A 14,135-nucleotide genomic window follows, 5' to 3' on the forward strand; every position below is an offset into this window, starting at 1 on the left:
TCAATATTGGATGAATTCATGAATACACCCCAGATACTTTGCTATCATTTACCAAATAAGCTTTTGCAAATGGCAAATGAATATGAATAGCACATTTCTGTGAATTTTTCTTTTTTCTTTACAGTTGATAATGTAAAGCATCCATTTCCTTCTTTTAGTATGGTAGTGATATATGTACCACATTTTTAGTCTTTCCTGGCATGCTGTTTCCTAAAAGTAAATGAGAAACAGAAAGTCATTATGAATTCTAGATGAAAGGGAGAAAATCCTCCTACTTTAAGGGGATCGATCCCCTGTGCTTTGGGTTACCTGAAGATAACAAAGACCTGATTCTAAGTGTATTAAAATTGTTCAAGGTTGTATCCTACAGTTTTATTGGATGCAGGGGAAATGTCGTTTGCTTTCAGCCCTGCCTTTGTTTATAAACACTCTAATTTAAGTAATGGTGCCACCATAGAAAATCATCCTGTTCCAAGGCAGGATAGTTATTCTCTACTATTGTCTAAGCTGTATTCTCTCATTAAACACAGGGTTAGCACAGTTTTATCCAGTTCCTCTAACCCTTTCCACTTTATTCACTATGCTTGTTTCTCTGTCATCTTTTGTAAATGGCATTTGTTTTTCCCATTTCCTTTGTTTCCTATATTGAGTCCTTTTGAATGTTTCTCCTCTGACCACAAACTTGTCTTTCTTATCACTTGTCAAGAAGATTGTTTTTGGCACTGTTCTGTAGAATCAGTTTCCATGTGTATGTTTCTTTTTTAGTTTTACCTTTTATAAAAGAACTTGGATGGCCTTCTTCCTCGAATAACTTGGTATTTAGTTTTGTTTATATATCTCTTACATCTGTCTTGTGAAGTAACCTAGGATAATTCTCTGAAAAAAGGCTCTAGGTTCAGCTCACAGTAAGGAAAATGAATTGTAGATATAACCCTCATCCTCTGAAAACCTACTAGTAGGAATATACTCAATAAGGAACATCTCCCAGTAAGTATTCACTTATAATAGCTCATCAGCAAGGGATGGGTTTTGGATGTCATCTACCCTCTCTACAGTGGGATTGTGGCTGATTTAATCTCATATAGGTCTTGTCCAGATAACCATAGCTGTTTTGAGATCATGCTTGCATATTTTTAAGCAGGCTATCATAGACTATGAGGAAAAATGAGTACTACCATTTTCATAAATCTACACAGATTCTAACTACATTCTAAGACTTTAAACCTATAATCACATATAAATAAAATTCTTTACTCTCATCAGAGAAGCTTCTTTTTGCAACAGAAGAAAGTTACTACAGACACCCACAAATGCTCAAAATGCAGAGAATAAATGGCTGGGATATACCTAGAGCTAAATAAAATATGTATGATACAATTTCTCATTAATGTTGAGGGAAAGTAAGGACCATTGATTGTTAATACTTGTTTGTTTTAGAATTGTTTTGGTAGTGGTATTCTCAATACATTTGTCCTTTTTACCATTGGGTTTTTGGTAAAGTTGGATTGTCTATTGCCTATGTCTTTGTGAGAATAGTTAACTTTCTTGGTTTGGAGAAAGTTCCAGAACTTTCTGTTGGGCTGTATTTGTACATATGTATTGTGAAACTCTGGGTTTCTCATTAAATATCTTGTTTTCTCTGTCTATAGTGATAGAGAGTTTTTCTGGGTATAGTAAGTATCCTGGGCTGGCATCTGTGGACTCTTAGTGCTTGTAGAACATCTATTCAGGACCTTCTGGCCTTGAGAGTTTCCATGGAGAAGTCAGGTGTAATTTTGATATGTTTGCTTTTATGTGTTACATGTCCTTTGATTTTGTTAAATATGTTTTCTGCTTCTTTGAGCTGGGCTTCTTTGCCTTCTTCTATGTCTATTATTAGTACGTTTGGCCTTTTTACGGTGTCCCACATTTCCTGGATATTTTGTGTTAAGGATTTATTGGATTTAAGATTTTCTTTGGTAGATGAATCTGTTTCTTCTAGTTTATCCTCAGGACCTCAGATTTTCTCTTCCAAGTCTTGTATTCTGTTGGTTAAGCTGTGTCTGTAGTTACCAATGGTTTGCCCAGTTTTTCTGTTTCCAGCATTCCTTCAGTTTGTGTTTACTTTATTGTCTCTATTTCAGTTTTTAAGTCTTGAACTGTTTCCTTCACCTGTTTAATTGTTTTTTCTTGGCTTTCCTTACTTTCTTTAAGAGATTTTTTTCTTTCTTTCTTTTTTTTTTGTGTGTTTGTATTTTTTTTTTCCCTTTAAGGGATTTTCTCACATCGTCTTGAAAACCTCTATCATTTATGGGAAGATATTTTTTAAGTCGTTCTCTTCTGCTTCATATGCTTTAGGGTGTTCAAGTCTAGTTTGTGTAGAGTCCCTAGATTCTGTAGTTGCCATGCTTATCTTTCTATTGTTAGGTGTTTTCTTGTATTGCGGTCTTCCCATTGCTCCTTCCAATGTGTTCTGGTGGGGTCTCTCTTTCTCTATGCTACTCCCCTGGTGGGCTTAGATGTGTCATAAGTTCGATGTGTGTATCTCTGGGTGGTCCAAGCTCTCTCAGAGGTCTCTCCTCATGCAGGGGTCTGGAGATGAGGGTCAAAGATGATCCAGCTGAGACCCGGAGGGGTCAGGCAGGGACTCAGGATGGTCCAGCAGGGATAGGTAGATCTCTGGCAGAGGGCTGGAGCTCTGGCAGAGACCCAGAGGTGGGGGTCAGAGATCAGGCAGGGGGTGGATTCAGGGTGGTTCTGAGTGGATAGGTGGGTCTAGTGTGCTCAGATCACCTCCAGGAAATTCCCTGATGGTGGTGGGATTGTTGGATCTGCCCTCTGTTCCAGTGCTCAACTAGAGCAGTGGGACATTGGGCAGGCTATGGCACAGGGTGGGGGGAGGGCAGGCTATTAACTGGGGTTGGGTAGGGGTGGGTGTGTTTCAGAGCACCAGGAGTGCTCTTGCTGGGGACAGGACACAGGGGGGAGTGAGATTCATTCGGGGTTAATTCAGGGAGTTCCCAGGGAATGGTTTAGGGGGGGATTCATCCTGAACTGGTCCCAGACTCACTTCCAGCAGAGGCCAGGCAATCAGAAGTTTGGTTTTTAATATGAACTTCAATATTCATAATAGCAAATTGAAATTAGGAGTATTTGTTGATTTAACCTCCCTCAATGACTGACTTACTCTAGTGTGGGATTCCTATCTAACATTTTAGTCATTTTGTTCCACATGTTTATACTATAGTTTGTGGGCAAGGATATAAGGTAATAAAAATAAACTACTTTCTATTCTTTTCAGGCATTAGTGAGTCTCCATGTGTTTCTGAAACAGAAAAGTATTTTTTAATAGAACTAAAGTACTCAAATTGTCTTCTATATTCTTAGTTTTCAATGGATAGCAAGCACATAAAAAAGTGTGAGAAGTTATGCTCGGGATGCATAAGTTTTAAAATGTCTTCTTTATAAGACTTTGTCTAGTATAATGATATTCCAGGACAAAAGTGTTGACATATAGCTCCTTGTCTTCTATAACTCAGCATCATCATAAACTCCACTGACACAATTTTGACTGAATCTGACATCTTTTCATGCTACTTATTTATGTTACTGCTAGAAAACACAGCAAACAAATCTTATTCCATTAAGGATTCTGGGTCATTTTTGTTTCTACTAGAAGAATTTTCTCTTTAATGCGTAATTGTATTGGGGCATGTGATCATTGCCACTTTAAACTGAAAGATGTAATCTTGTAGGTTTTTGTATTTATAGCCATTGTCTGTGTGTAATTTCTTGTCTTCTGTAGTATATAAATAAAAATACACACATTAGAAGGGTTCTGTTCACATCAATTCACCCTATTGCTCTTAATGACTCACAAATGTAACTATGTTATGCCATGTTGTGTCTAATGCAATGATCTTATTCTCAAAAACACATTATAAATTACTCAACAGTTGTCACAAAATCATAATATTCTTCTTTGAGACAATCAGGTCATTTGATCAGTTTTACAATTTTTACCTCTTAAAGGTCTAGTGCCTTAATTGACCTAATTTACCAGATACGTTTTGAGCATTTACTGTGAGGAAGCATTATACTATTTTACAACACTAATAGGGTTTGTCTTCAGATCATATAAATCTTTCACCTTTTACTATTTTACAATACTAATATCTGTCATACAATAGGAACAACAGAATGAGTGTTCTATATGATATTGTCCATATCTGTACACTATACTCTAATATCTGCTTTATTTGCCAGTGAAAATTTATATTTAATTTTCTTCATACCAAATAACATACTAACAAATTCTGAGTAAATCATAACTTATGCTAGTAATTGGCTGAAGAAGATAAATTTTGGTAAAATATGACATTTTCTTTGACAAGGGTTGCATATGTGTTAAAAGACATTCATGTAACTAAATTCACAGAAAATATAATATGTTATACCTTTTATTGCATTGAATTACTTAATAGCAGTATTTGTGTCTTAGTCTTCAATGTTTGCAAAATATATCTTTATGCTCACTATATGGCATCTCAATTATAAATTAGATAATATTTCTCTAGCCTTTCTGTCACTACTGACATAAATTAATGAGCAAAACCTAAATGAATATATTATATACATGTTTATATTTGCATGATGATTTTGCTGTGATTAACATACATCCAACATTTCTCATAGTTACCATTTTATTTTTATGATGACCACAGTAAGATCTACTCAGCATATTTCAGTTATACAATATTTCATTTTACATTAATATATGTTTTTATTTTATAAATTATATATAATCCCGTCATTTCCCCCCTTGCTTCTTGCAGACCCTTACAGTTCCTCTCAAATCCATGTACTCTTTTACTATAATTTTTATTCTTATATATGTATATAAATGTATAAGTACATAAATAGCTGTACATCTTTAGATATTCCTCAACCTGAATAAGGAAATGACATACTTTTCCATAAATTGTTTCTTCTGTTTATTGTTTCCTCTAATACATATAATACATTGACCACAGACATAGGTTTGTTTAAGTTTGATACCACTTCTGTGTGTACAGGGTGCTTTTGTTGCTTATGCTTAAGAGGTTACAAATAAAAATATCATTTCCTAGATAGCATTGGAAAGCTTTACCATAGGACTTTCTATTAGTAGTAAATTAAGTCTATAATAATCCATATTGAGGGCTCTTTTGCATATTGTGAGTTAAAGGCCCAACTTTAGACACTTGTGTTTGAATATCTAGTTTTCCATTTATTGAAAAAGCTTCATTTCCCCCATTGCAAGTTTTCAGCATTCTTGTGGAAATATCAGTTGATTGTAAATATACAGAGTTCTCTCTTACCTGTTGTGCAGGAAATTAGAGGTGAATATAAAAATTCTGCAGAATTGAAAGTTGTTTATTCTGAACAATACTAAACACTATCCTTGGGAAATAAATGTGAAACTGTCAACACCAGGTCTACTCTGTTAGAATAAGTGAAAGTACCCAACATCTTTCTCTCTTGAAGAGGGTGTAGTGCCATCTTGCCTTGCCAGTGAGGCTTCTAACACAAATTCACTGGCAAGACAAGATGCCACTACAGGAGGGTACAAGAGAAATAGAATAAATATATCCACAGGAAACAACTGAAAGGTCCACACAAACCCTAGCCAGACTGCTATAATAGTGAGAAATTGGCTCTCTTGTATGTGGTCAATAAGGACATTGTTAAGGCAGTATTACCCTTGTTTCTGCTACTGTGTTCTGTCCTCCAGGTTAGCTGACCCATGAGCTTCTAGGCAATTCTCTTGCGTCTGCCTCCCAGCTCCATCACATGAATAATGTGATAATAGATGCATGCCACGGTATCACACACTATTCTCTGGATTCCAGGGATTGAAATTATGTTATGAAGGTTATTTGGCAAACACCTTTAACACTGAACCTTCTAAAAGTTTCTGCATAATTTTAATTTTAATTGCTTGGATGGTTAGTGAGGGTGAATATTTTTCCATGTTTTTGTTGGTTATTTTGTTTCATCTTTTGGTAACCTTGTTTTCATTTTATTGGAGTCTATGTTCAATGATTATTTATTCTAGCTTTGCATATTCAGCATATATATATATATATATATATATATATATATATATATGCTTCTTCCCTTTCTTCCTTCAAACCCTCCATGCACTCCTTGCTCTGTTTCATATTCACAAACTCTTTTTTGTTATTACAAGCATGCAAGTAATGCTTATTTATATTTACAGCAGGTTCAGTTGGATGTTACTTGTATGTGTATTTTCAGAGCTGACCATTTGGTATTGTATAACCAGGTAGTTCGTTCCTCCCTGGAAAAGAGTATTTCTCCTCTTCTCAGCATTCCTTTGTTTACTATAGTTTCTTTGTCTATGGATAAAGCCACCTGGGCTTTCCTTAAACATTTTAATTTGATGTGATCTTAGTTCTGAATTGTTGACCTTATTTCTTTTGCTCTAGACTCCTACTCAATAAGTAATTTACTACACCTATCAATTGAAGTTTCTTTTCCTCTAATAGTATCAGACTTACAGATTTTGCCCTAAAGTTTTTGGTTCATTGAAGCTGGTTTTATGCACGGTGGGAGACAGAGATCTAGTTTCACTATTGAACATGTTGATAACAATTTTATGCAACAATCTTTGTTGTAACTACTATTTCACCAAAGAATATTTTTTTGGATGTTCATACATAAAGATAACATATAATCAGCTATATGGGTATTTTGAACAAGTTATTTCACATAGAGGATGTATAAATTTTTATCAAGCATTTCTTTCTTTTTCTTGACTGAAAATAGAAATCTATACTTTGTTCATATAAAGGGAGTATTCATGACTTCATTATCTTCATTCTATATTTATTCTTCTATTAAATTTAACTATTTTAATTTTTAATCTCCTAACTGCCACAGATTTTCATGAAATATACTCCAAAGATATCATGCTTGCAAAAATTAAAATGAAATACAGTACTTTGTGATTTTTATTTCACCTAAAGCCATTTGAAGCTCTCAGCCTTCCATTAATTCCATTCCATACACATATAGATGTGTATATGTTTGTTACGTTGAATTTGGTGATTTGTGCCTTTTGCATAGCACTTCTCAGTTGTCTGTATTGAAATTTAGCCTGGGGTTTATCCACAACTGTGTGTATTTAGAGTCAGATTAGTCAAGACCCCCAGAGATCCGTTGCTCAGAAGGAGCTGAGGATATTTCCTATAAGAAATTGTTTTCATGACATGGTAAATTTCAGCTAGACATGTTACTTCAATAAACCTGGACAGTGAAAAAAACTAATACCGGTACTCTATCCTAAGCTATACCATTCCCCATTTTACAGGGATATACCACACAATCCTGTCATCTATAACTCCTACCAACACTGAAAGTCCTTTCATACTTCTCCAAGGTATACAAAATTAAAAAAAAAAATCTTGTGCAGAGCTATGTCTCAAGTATTCCTCTCTGTTCTCTCTTCTTTACTTTTCTGCAAAAACTCATGGCATTGTACAGCAGTGACAGCTAGTATTAAACAAGTTGACCCATTAGATGTTGGAGAGTCCTACTTGGCAAAGCTGACTCACCAGGCATTATTGGGGATCCCAACTTGACAAAGTCGTGGGCTTATTGACTATAAATTTCTGTCCATATATTTCTCTGGTACCACTGCTATGCCTCCCTAATAACAGGGGTTCTTTAACAGCCTTTCCATGGTGTGTTTTATACTTTTTGGGTATGCATATAACTGTGGATGGCCAGAATATAGTTTGGTCTTTAAGTTATGTAATATTGATGATCCGAAATAAAATTCTCACTCACAAAGCTGGCCTTTTAGAGTGCCAAGATACTGCAGAGCAAATTCAAAGCAGGGTGGTTGCCACTAGAGAGGAATACTCAAGGCCATTTCCCCAGGTCATTGTTATGCTGATTCAAAGCCAGAGCTTGAACCAATTTTAGCCTGCACATAGTCCCAGTCTCAGGCTCAAGGTCTAGCTAGCTAACTGTTATAGTTAAGTCTTGATTTCTAAAGTCATTTTCTTTCTGGGAACTCTCACCAACTTAGAGCTACATGCATGGCTCATTGTGACTTTCCTAACCTCAGAGAAACTCCATGACCTAACTTATGTTTTGAGCTTGGGTAGGGCCCAGTAAAACAGACTATAACTGTCCAGAATTTGGCTGTGAGAAAGAGAGAAACAACACAGAAGAGGAGAAAACAGAGAGTGAGAGCAGAGGAGAGATGAGATAGAGGGATGGTGAGACAGAGTGTGGGAATAGGGATGAAAGGGTAAACAGAGGCAGAAGGCAGAGTTATGCAAGAGAAGGCTGCAGTGGAGAGAGAAGTGTGAGAGCTGAACAAGAAGCATGAGAAAAGTGTGAGAGAATGACTGTGTGAGAGTGAGTAAAGAAAATGAATGAATAAATCAGAAGAAGTATGTATTTGTAAGTGCGTGTGAGTAAAAGAGAGAACTGCGAAAGAGCTGCTGCTGCATAGAGAATCTGTGCCTAGGGATTGTATAAAGTGCTGTATGATGAGAGGGTATGTAGATAAGATGTATGGTCATGGCTGTGTGGATATTTGTAACTGACTGAATATGAAAATATGTACTGGGCAAAAGAGGAATGTATATACATATACACACACGAGGGAGAGAGAGAGAGAGAGAGAGAGAGAGAGAGAGAGAGAGAGAGAGAGAGAGAGAGAGAGAGAGAGATTGTCTGAGTCAAGAAAGAGACTATAAAAGACTTAAGTAAATGAGAAGGGTACCATCGGGAATACCTGTGCTTGCCTTTTCCCTTTTTTCTAGATTACCAGTGGAAAGCGTCTGTTTATTTTTCCCCTCAGATAGAAAAATACACTGGAGTGGATCTTGGGAGTGGGGCGGAACCTCCCCCCCCCCAGTCTGCGATACTTTCCCTTCTACTAATAAGCATTTCCTATCATAAGCCAGGTGTGAGGATTTTGGTTAGACAGCAGTGATAGGGTTCATCCTATACCTTTGATTTTTAGACTCTTTATCAATTATTTAGTCTAAAAAAGACATGTCTTAGTCAAATTTCTCCCCCAACATTTGGCACTTGTTTGTAATCCTTTTTATTTCCGTGTATGTGACTGTGGTGTGATTATGTATATGTTTACCCCATCTCTCTCTCTCTCTCTCTCTCTCTCTCTCTCTCTCTCTCTCTCTCTCTCTCTCTCACTCTCTCTCTCTCTGTGTGTGTGTGTGTGTATGTGTGTATGTGTGTGTGTGTGTACGTGAGCACATATGTACATGTTTGTCTCCCTCAATCTTGATCCACTATATGGAGTAAGGCCGGGTCTCTTACTTAAACCAAGAATTGGATAAACTGGCAAGTCTAGTAGCCAACTTGTTCCAGGGATTCTCTTTCTCTGTCTCCAGAACTCTGGCAATACAGATAGGTCTCAACATCTGCTCTGCAATTTACTTTATTTGTTCTGTGACCTTTTTTATTTTCCAGTAAGACATTTTAAATCCTAACATAATGCTACTAATAAATATGCATTCTGTTTTTGAGATCTTAATTATTTCATTCATTTTCCCTTAGGGGAGCAAAAGTAACATGATCTTGGTATTGGGCAGGATATGTCCTCTTTTTTCATTGTTCTGGACATTGCAATTTACCTTGTGTTCCTAGATTTTTTTTTTATTTTACATGTTGATCCAATTCCCACTCCCTCCCTCCCTCTTACCCTCTCTCCCCCCTCATATGCACCCTGACCACCCTCCCCACCCATCATCGCACCCTTATTCCATATGTAGGGCAATGCCATCCAGATACGGTCATGTAGATCTGTCTGGTTATGTGAAGTAGGGACTAGGACTTCTCTCCTGTCTCTAGGTTAAGGCAGCTATCCCTCCATGGGGGATGTGCCCACAATGTCCTTTTGTGCGCCAGGGATACATCCTGGTTCCACTGTCTGAGGTCCATTAGACTGCTCAGGCCTTCTAGCTGAGACCCATATTCGGGGGGCTGAGTCAGTCCCATACTGGATTCCCAGCTATCAGTCTGGGGGCCCATTAGCTCCTCCTTGTTCGGGTCAGCTGTCTCTTTTTGTTTCTGAAACCTGGTCTTGTCCTCTCCCTCTGCATCGGGATTCTAGTTAGACTCAGTGTTTATTTATGGATGTTTGCTTCTGTTTTCAATAAGTACTAGATGAGGGCTCCATGATGGTGGATAAGTTAGTTGTTGATGTCACTATCTGGGAAGGGCACTTATGGTAGCCTTTCTATGGTTGCTCAAATTGTAAATATGCAGTTTGCTTCTACTTCTGACTGAAATTCAATATGAAACCCAATAAAATATCATGCAGATAGGAATTGTAAAATTTACTTTCTAAAGATAATTTATTGAATAAGAAGCACACTGAAGGCAAGGATAATATCAAAGATTCTCAAGCCCTTAAGATAAGAATAATTGATATTCAGAATTGAACAATGTATTATTGCAGAGGAGACTATCCTGAACCAATAACCAATAGAATGTGGCTCCTCAAAACTGAAAGAAAATTATTTGGCATTAAAAAGTCTTCAGCAAAATGTTCACTACAAATTATGATCCAGAATGTCTAAAAATATGTAAGTTACATTTGTATCCATTTCATAAAATGATTGAATTAAATAATAGAGGTTTTATTTAAATGGGTTAAGTATTAAATGTTTATAGAGCCCTTAAATTTTTTGAAAAGGAATAACAAACACATAGTGAATTATCCTGGTTGAGACATGGTAGGAACAAAATATGATATAGTGTAATAATTCTTTTATTTATTTTTCTTATTTTACATATAAATCCCAGTTCCTTCTCCCTTACTCTCCCTCCCTCACATGCCTCCCAACCACCCTCCCATCCTATTCTCCCCCCAATCCAAAAGGAGGGAGATGCCTTCCAGGAGGGGTCAACAAAATCTGTCAAGTCATTTGAAGTAGGGACTAGGCCCTCCCTCCAGCTTCTAGGCTTAGGGGATGTGCTCCAAAAGTTCTTTTGTGCACCAGGGATACATCCTGGTTCCACTGTCCGAGGTCCCTTAGACTGCCCAGGCCTTCTAGCTGAGATCCATGTTCAGGGCATCTGAGTCAGTCTCATGCTGGATTCCCAGCTATCAGTCTGGGGGCCCATTAGCTCCCCCTTGTTCAGTTCAGCTGTCTCTGTGGGTTTTTGCAACATGGTTTTGTCCTCCCTCTCTGCATCTGGATTCCAGTTCGGCTCAGTGTTTAGTTGTGGGTGTCTGCTTCTGTTTCCATCAGCTACTAGATGAGGGCTCTATGATGGTGGATAAGTTAGTTGTTCATCTCATCATCAGGGAAGGGCATTTACGGTAGCCTTTCCACTGTTGCTCAGATTGTTAGTTGGGGTCAGTCTTGTAGGTCTCTGGACATTTCTCTAGAGTCAGTTTTCTCTTCAAACCTATAACGGCTCCCTCTTTTATGGTATCTCACTCTCTTTTTCTCTCTCTCCTCTATTCCTCTCCTGACTCAATCTTCCTAGTCCTATGTCCTTTCCTCTTCTTTCTCCTAGTTCCCTCTCCACTCACTGTCCCTCTCCCAGTCCCAGTATGCTTAGGAGATCTTGTTCCTTTTCCCTTCTGTGAGGGACCTTATATGACTTTCTTAGATTCCTCCTTGTATCCTAGTTTCTCTGGTGGTGTGAATTATAGGCTGGTGATCCTTTGCACTAGGTCCAAAAATCCATATATGAGTGAGTACATACTATGTTCCTCTTTTTGTGACTGGATTACCTCATTCAGGATGGTTTCTCCAAGTTCTATCCATTTACCTCCAAATTTCATGATTCTATTTCCCCCCCCGCAGAGTAGTATTCCATTGTGTAAATGTGCCACATCTTCTTTATCCATTCCTCAATTGAGGGGTATCTAGGTTGCTTCCAGATTCTTGCTAGATATAGTGTAATAAATCTTGAATCTCAAATTTATTTATGTATTGTTATATATCAGCTTGCCATCATATACTTCAGGGTTAACCATTACAAAATGGAAATAATTATTCTTTTCTTGTGGTTTTTGCAACTAAAATTAATAAGATTCATAAAGTATTTCTATAATTTTTATGCTTTAAAGGAGAATGATGTCACTTAATATATATCTAGGTTAATATTTTAATTTGTAAATTGAAGTCTATTTGTATTTTGGCAGTGTTTGTTTTAAATATCTGGATGCCTGAGATTAATGTCAATGCTTGCAAGATGTGTTAATTGCTCATTTGAACTCAAAGCAGGTACCTTAATTGGATGTTTAGTGAATGTTAAAGACTTTGTCCTAGGATATATCCTTATCTGTCATATCCCAACTCTAAATATGAAAATGTTTTCAAGGGCTAGTTTTGCTAACTTCTAATAGTTTACTTTGCATGGTCATAATACTGACATATCACTAACTCTCATTAAAATTTGGAATACTATAATTTTTCTTATGAAGTGAAACCTACACAACTCTACTTAATTTAGGTATATTTTAAATCTGTTCTGAGAAGATGTTCTAGGTGATAAAGATACAGAGATAAGTATAATTAAGTACCTGCTTTGAAAAGGTCAGGCCATAGTAATGAAATAAAGCCATAAACAACTGTAGTATATTATCTTCATAGACATTAAAGTGGCACACACTGGTGCCATGGGAAATAGGAATGCAAACCGAGCTGTGTTAGATGAGGTTTCCTTTATTTCCTCTTTCGTTTAGGAAATAGGAGGTCATCTTATACTATGAATGCAATGAGCATTGCTTATTTTTAGATATATTGTGAGTCAAAATAGGAATTATTCCTGGTTTTTATATCTTGAATTTTATTACTAAAGCCTGCCAGATTGTTACTTAAAATAAATAGAACATTTGAACCATATTAATGAATGAAGAGAAGAGGTACTTAGTGCTAAGAGAGCTACTAATAGGCTTATCTCATCCATTTTCAAATTTATTTGGTGACTATATTTGCTTAAAATTCAACTGAGAGATAAAGGTTAATTGGGTTAAATTTGGTTATTTGTGATATGGGCACAAAGAACAATGTATTTTGGAGACTATAAAATCTCTGGGAATTTAGGAATGCCCTGCAGATCACTTCCTATTATTGATTGGATTTTGAATAAATTTAGAAATTAAAAAGACAAAAAGACTAAAAAATGAAAGCTTTACCATTATTAAATGACAGTTTATTTTTTTTTAATCAGAGAATGTTGGAGGCAAAAATTTATTTCCTATTATTTAATACCAGACTTACCTGTTTTGCAGTTTATTTGCCTCCTCAGAAACAAAACCAATAAGACATGGAAATATATGACATTCTGTTTTTGTTATATATTCTATGGCTCTTGTAGGGAACTTTGTCAGAGAAGATGGAAATAGTTCATTTAAATTATGCATATATATTTATAACCTGACTTGGATGCATTACAAGCATTTGTAGACCCTTTCAGATGTCCTTATTTTTCACTGAAATTATAGTATAAGCATGCAATATAGTTTGACCATATTCATCAACCACTACTTCCCTTCAACTCTTCCTGATGTCCTTACCCTATCTATCTCCTAACTTCATTTCTTCTTCTTTATCATTATGAATAACCATGAGAGCTCCGTGTTCCACATATGCACACATGTTGGATTATCCTTTGGTGCATTGGTCCTGTTCAGGAATCATATCATTGAATAAAACTGATTCTTCCTCTTCAAGTCACCAGCAATTTCCAATAGCCCATCAGGGTAAGAATTCATGAATTTCTGATCTATCTGTGCTGAAATTTTGGTTGGACTGATCTTGTGGATGTCTTATGTATACAGTTATTGGTGTTGTGAGTTCATAAGAGCCATGTTATGTCTAGATGTCACACAGTACTCCCCTGCATCTGTTGGCTCTTACACTCTTTCTACTCCCTCGTCTTCAATGTTCCTTGAGCCTTGGATGGGAGGATACAGATGACTTAGCTGCAGTTAAACTCTCATTGTTTCTAATACTTGGCACATTAACCATTTAATGCTTCTTTATGATTTATAAAGCAAAGTGAAGAAACAAAAAAAAATTAGAGTTTTAATAGAGTTCTGAGAGTTGTGGACACTCAGAGCAATTTAATAAATCATATGTGGTACT

The sequence above is a fragment of the Phodopus roborovskii genome, unplaced genomic scaffold (assembly GCF_943737965.1).
Source record: "Phodopus roborovskii unplaced genomic scaffold, PHOROB, whole genome shotgun sequence".
NCBI classification, from domain to species: domain Eukaryota; kingdom Metazoa; phylum Chordata; class Mammalia; order Rodentia; family Cricetidae; genus Phodopus; species Phodopus roborovskii.